Below are 7,066 nucleotides of genomic sequence, written 5' to 3'. Positions count from 1 at the left end.
ATGTGATGTGTGTTCAAATCTGTTTTCCCCTGTTTTGAATTTAGTATTAACTGGAATTCACCGGAAAAGTAAAGTGGCACATACTCCACACAAGGAACCCCTTGGGTGGAGTGCAGGGCAGGGGTGTGCTGGTCAGTGAGCTCTTGGAAATTTTTTTAAAAACAACCTGATTCATAGCATATTCCTATTTCATGTAAACACGCCAAGCCTGGCCAGTTTCAACTGAGTGGGCCACAAAATTCCCGAGTATTTAACCGATGGCTCCCCTGAGCCAGTGTGGATCATCTCTGTGACAGCAGAGCCTGGAAGTAGCACCTCAAATGAAACTAACTGATATCTCTGCAGCAAAAATGCGAATTCTCACCCTGACTGGTATAAAACAGGCTCACGGCAGGGGAGGTCCGGTGTTTGCCTGCAACGCGTCAACCGCCAATTAGCAGGAAAAGATCTTTCCATTTCCAGAGCTCTTCGGGCTTTCACAGCGCACGTAAAAGGTTATGGGTCCGTTTCTGCTTCTCGTCCACTGATGGCAGGCTTGCTGACGCTGTTGGGGCATTTCAGGAAATCCTCTTGAACTTTTGTGCAAAGCAGCAAACCACGATTTTGAGCTCACTGACCTCCACGGTCCCTTCTAGTTCTGGAAGTCTACAGCTAAATGTTCAAGGAGTCCTCTACTAATTGTCCACTTTGCTTTATTTCTACTTGAGCATCGCTGTGGAACAGTGTCTTTTCACACACAACTTCTGGACCTAGTGATCCCAGAGTTCACTACACAGCTCTTCCCACAGAAGGGTCTGGAGTCAGGCTGCCTAGATGCGAATCTTGGCCCCACCACTTATTTCCCCTTTTACTGGGGGCAAGTCACTTAAGTCCCTCTGTGCCTCCGTTTCCTCGCCTGGTCATGAAAACTGAGGTTACAAAAAATGGAATTCCCAGAGGCCATCTCCGAGCTGCCTGCCGGGGACTTCCTCACACCTGAGACCCCAAGTCGCATCAAGTATCTCGAGTCAGAATTGGTGGGTGTCGGGCAGACGGTTGTAGTGGCAGCAAGAGGACCTGACCTGCCCACACTGGTTGCAGGGCTGTTTTCCCATCTTTGCACTTCGAATGCCCGCAGTGGCCGGTCAGGGCAGCCGCTTGTCAGTGGTGCGGAGGCCGGAGGCCAAGCCCTTCCCTCAGAAAACCCTGCGCTGCAGAGAAATACCCTTCCCAGCCTCCCAGACCTTGACAGACGTTTGAAGTTCACCACTGTGAGATGTCTCAGGCATGGTTTCTTAAGTCTTTTTCTCCCTCTAGAGCCCGCAAGGTAGATCTGTCTCCTCTCTGAAGGGTAGTGCAGCTGTGACAGAGCTCGCGTCCAGTGCTGCCCAGAAAAGGCCGCTCGCCTGCCCGGGGTGGGGCAGTGTCTGAGCCTGTGAGGTGTGAGCATGCCCAGTGGCCGCTCCACAGGCCTTCCTCATCAGACTACTCGCTGTGTATTGTTCAAATTGGGTTGTCTGTCTTTCTCTTATAGATTTGTTGTTAATCCTCACCCCAGGATATTTTTTCCATGGATATTTAAAGAGAGTGGAAGGGAGGGAGACAGAGAGAGACACATCGATGTGAGAGAGACACATAGATCAGTTGCCTCCCAAGTGCCCAGACTAGGGGTCAGGGATCAAGCTGGCAACCAAGGTACATGCCCTTGACCAGAATCGAACCCAGAACCCTTCCGTCCGCGGGCTGACGCTCTATCCACTGAACCAGACTGGCTAGGGCTTTTTCTTATAGATTTGTAGGAGCATTTTGTATGTTCTGGATATGAGCTTTAGGCGGATACATGTATTGAAAACATACCTTCTCCCAGTCTGAGACTTGTCTTTGACCTCTCCTAAATGAAGAGTTTAATTTTAATGAAGTCTTCTTTATCATTCTTTTATCATTAGTCTTTCTTATATCTTCTAGGACAGTGGTTGGCAAACTCATTAGTCAACAGAGCCAAATATTAACGGTACAACGATTGAAATTTCTTTTGAGAGCCAAATTTTTTAAACTTAAACTTCTTCTAACGCCACTTCTTCAAAATAGACTCGCCCAGGCCGTGGTATTTTGTGGAAGAGCCACACTCAAGGGGCCAAAGAGCTGCATGTGGCTCGCGAGCCGCAGTTTGCCGACCACGGTTCTAGGAGATCTTTAAGAAATGAAGATATTTATCCATGTTTTCTTCTAGAACTTTTGTTTTCATTTTTGTGTATGATGGAAGGTAAGGGTCAATTATTTTTTTCATATGCGTATCTAGTTTGGACAGCAATATTTTTTGAAAGAACCATCTTTTCCCCACCAAATTGCATAAATTGTTACACAGATGGAATCACACAGTATGTAACCTTTTAGGATTGGCTTCTTTCACTCACCTTAAATTCGCTTGAAATATACCCAAGTTGTTATGTATATCAATAGTTTGTTTCTTTTTATTGTCACCCAGTATTCCATGGGTAGATATACCAGTCTGTTTAATCATTCACCCAGTAAAGGCCATCTGTCTGAGTTGTTTCCAATTTTGGTTATTATTATTATTTTTTTAATTAAATCTTTATTGTTGAAAGCATTACATATGCTCCCCTTTGTCCCACATTGACCCCTTCTGGCCCCAGGCCTTCACTACCCTATTGTCTGTGTCCATGGGTGATGCATATATGCATACAAGTTCTTTGGTTGATCATTTCCCACCCACCCACCCTCTCCCGCCTTCCCTCTGAGATTCCACAGTCTATTCCATGCTTCCATGTCTCTGGATCTATTTTGTTTATCAGTTTATTTTATTCATTAGATTCCACATGAGTGAGATCATGTGATCCTTGTCTTTATCTGACTGGCTATTTCCCTTAGCATAATACTCTCCAGGTCCCTCCATGCTGTCTCAAAGGGTAAAAAATCCTTCTTTTTGGCTGCTTCATAGTATTCCATTATATAAATACACCACAGCTTTTTTATCCACTCATCTTATTATTAATAAAGTTGTTGTGAGCATTCATCCACAGGTTTTTGTGTGAACATAAGTTTCTGTTTCTCTTATATAAATGTCCAAGAGTGCAATTTCTCGGCCGTATGGTAATTGCATGTTATACATATGTGTGTGTTGTGTGATATCTATATATATAAAAGGCTAAGCTCCCAGCCAACCAGCTGACCGGCCAACTGGCCAGTAGGTATGATGCGCACTGACCACCAGGGGGCAAACGCTCAGCCCAGGAGCTGCCAAGTGACAGCAGCTTTGCAGAGTGACCTCTCGCACTCCAGGACTCCTTGGGGGATGTTGAACTGCCAGTTTCTCTGCCGAGGGACCTCACCTGCCAGAGGGACCCCGCTAACTTTGCAGATGCCCTTCGAGCCCTGGTGCTGCCCCAGGTGCGGCCGACCAGGGAGGGACAGCGGGAGGTTGGCTCCAGGGCATGTCTGGCCCATCTCGCCCAGTCCCACCCCACCGGCCACCTTCTAAGTAATTTCCTTTCAATGTGCACGAATCCATGCATCGGGCCTCTAGCATTTATATATTAGAGCAGTTTAGGTTCACAGCAAAAGTGAGTGGAAGTTACAGAGATTTCCCATATATTCCCTGCCCCCACTGTTGTTCAGACTCTCCCATTATCAATATCCCCCACCAGAGTGGTATCCTATATAATAAAAGCCTAATATGCAAATTGACTGAACAACAGAACAACCATTGGAATGACTGGTCGCTATGACACACACTGACCACCAGGGGACAGATGCTCAACACAGGAGCTTCCCCCAGCCCACAGGACCCAAGCCGGCCAAGGTGGGTGCCAGCCGGGGGCCCCCCACCCCGATCACCCCACCAGTCGCTCCACAGATCAGCCCTGATCGCCGGCCAGGCCTAGGGACCCTACCCATGCACGAATTTCATGCATCAGGCCTCTAGTATTTGGTATAGTCTATTTGTTGTGTACCTATAGTGATACATCATTATCACCCAAAGTCCATAGTCTACATTAGGGTTCACATTGGTGTTTTACACTGGGTTTAGGCCATGCATAATCCACCATTGTAGTATTTATCATGCAGAGTAGTTTCACTGCCCTAACAATTCTCTGCCTATTCATCCTTCCCTCTCCCCAAACCTCTCGTCATTACTGATCTTTTTACTATATCCATAGTTTTACCTTTTCTAGAATGTCATACAATTGGAACCATACAGTCTGAATCCTTTTCACATTGGCTTCTTTCACTTAGTAATATGCATTTAAAGTTCCTTCATGTCTTTTCATGGTTTAATAGCTCATTTCTTTTTTGTGCTAAATAAGATTTTATTGTCTAGATGTACCACCTTTTATTTATCTACTAGAGGCCTGGTGCACAAAATTCATGCACGGGTAGGGTCCCTAGGCCTGGCCGATCTGTGGGGTGACCAGCAGGGCAATCGGGGGGGCCCCTGCTGGCACCCACCTTGGCTGGCCTGGGGCCTGTGGGCTGGGAGCAGCTCCTGTGTTGAGCATCTGCTCCCTGGTGGTCAGTGCACATCATAGCAACTGGTCATTCCACCATTCGGTTGATTTGCATATTAGACTTTTATTATATAGGATTCTTCTACTGAAGGACATTTTGGTTGTTTTCAAATTTTGGCAATCTAGATATATAAAAGCCTAAGCAACCATTACGACCTGTCAACCGAACAACGGGTTGACCGGTTGCTATGATGATCACTGACCACCCAGGGGCAGACGCTCAATGCAGGAGCTGCCCCCTGGTGGTCAGTGTGCTCCCACAGCCAACCTCCCGTGTCTGGCCAACCTCCCACGGTTCCTCCCCCCGGCCAGCCAGCCCTGATTGCTGGCCAGGCCGAGGGACCCCACCTGTGCACGAATTTGTGCACCAGGCCTCTAGTTATGAATAAAGTGCTATAAACATTCATGTGCAGGTTTCTGTGTGGACCTAAGTTTTAACTCATTTGGGTAAATGTCAAGGAGCATAATTGCTGGATCATGTGGTAAGAATATGTTTAGTTTAGTAAGAAACCAACTTCCGAAGGGGTTGTTTTATTTTGTATTCCCACTAGCAATGAAATAAGAGTTCCTATTGCTCCACAGCCAGGTGTTTTTAATGTTTTGGATTTTGGCCATTCTAATAGATATGTCATGGTATCTCATTGTTGTTTTAATTAGGAATTCCCTAGTGACGTGATGTTGAACATCTTTTCATATGCTTATTTGCCATCTGTGTATCTTCTTTGATGAGGTGTATGTTTGGTATTTTTGCCTATTTTAAAAAAATCTATATTTTTTATTGATTTCAGAGAGGAAGGGAGAGGGAGAGAGAAACATCAATGATGAGAGAGAATCATTGATCGACTGCCTCTTGCATGCCTTCTACTGGGGATCAAGCCCACAACTTGGGCATGTACCCAACCAGGAATTGAACCATGAGCTCCTGGTTCATAGGTCGACACTCACACTCAGAGCAACACTGGCCAGGCCCATTTTTTAAAACTGGGTTGTTTGTTTTGTTACTGTTGAGTTTTAAGAGTTCTTTGCATATTTCCTCTAACAGTCCTTTATCAGATATGTCTTTTGCAAATATTTCCTCCCAGTCTATGACCTGTTTTCTCATTCTCTTGACATTGTCTTTTACAGAGCAAAAGTTTTTAATTTTAATGAAATTCAGTTTATCCATTATTTCTTTCACATATCATGCCTCTGTGTTGTGTTTAAAAAGTTATCATCATACCCAAGGTCATCTAGGTTTTCTCTTATATTATCTTCCAGAAGTTTTATAATTTTGCATTTTAATTTAAGTCAATGTTCATTTTTAAGTTAATTTTTGTGAGTAGTGTAAGTTCTGTGTCTAAATTCACTTCTTTTGTATATAAATGTCCAATTGTTCCAGCACCATTTGTTGAAAAGACTGTCTTTGTTCCATTGTATTGCCTTTGCTCTTTTGTCAAAGATAAGTTGACGATAGCCCTAGCCGGTTTGCTTAGTGGTTAGAGCATTGGCCCTTGGACCGAAGGGTTGTGGTTTGATTCCTGTCAAGGGCACATACCCGCATTGGGACTTGTGCGGGAGGCAACCAATCAATGTGTCTTTCTCGCATTGATGTTTCTCTCTCTCTGTCTCTTCCCCTTCTTCCACTCTTTAAAAATCAATGGAAAAAATATTCTCAGGTGAGGATTAACAACAGCAACAAAAAAGGTAAGTTGACTATATGAATGCAGGTCTACTTCTAGGCCAGCCGTGGGCAAACTACGGCCCGCGGGCCGGATCCGGCCCGAGGAGCCGAAAGAGCGGAGGGTTCTCTTTCTCTCCCCTCTGCTCCTTCACCAGCAGCAGTGTTAACATGGCAACGTTGGGAAACACGGCCGCAGCTCCTTCTTCTGAGTGGGCAGATTTATATCCGCCCATTCAGTAGAAGGAACAACCTCTCAATCTTCCAGAGGCTCCTTGTAATGCCCGCGGACGCGTCCCCCGACATCACCCTGGGAATGCGTAGACACGTTATCGTGGTGATGTAGGGAGACACGCCCCTGGAGAGCACAGTATCAGAGCATTAGCTAAAAAGGAGACCAACAACACTGTTCCCACTGAAGTTGATGTTTTAAAGACCAAAAACCTTTCAACCCAGTCTACATTGCCATCTACATCTACGTCCCGGGCATAATTTGGAAGTTGCACTAAAGAAAATGTTTAATTTACTGTTTACACATTTTGTTCTTTTCTATTTGTTTTAGTTTTAAATTATCTTATTATATTTAAGTTTAATTTGAAAGGCTTTTGTACCTTTCCTTTGTTAGGCAATTTTATTTTGCCTTTGCCATCTTCAATATAAGGTATGTTATTGTGCTATGATTCCTCCATTTTTTGAAGTTTCAAATTATAATAATTAGTGTTTACATTCTTCTTGTTAAAATGTTTGAAATGAATAAAACTATTGAAATTAAAAAAAAAGACCGTACCCTTTTATGTAATGATGTTTACTTTGAATTTATATTAGTTCACACAAATACTCCATCCATGCTTTTGTTCCGGCCCTCCGGTCCAGTTTAAGAACCCATTGTGGCCCTTGAGTCAGA

This window comes from Plecotus auritus, assembly GCF_963455305.1.
Source record: "Plecotus auritus genome assembly, chromosome: 8".
In the NCBI taxonomy this organism is placed as follows: Eukaryota; Metazoa; Chordata; class Mammalia; order Chiroptera; family Vespertilionidae; genus Plecotus; species Plecotus auritus.
This window is presented reverse-complemented; position numbering follows the sequence as displayed.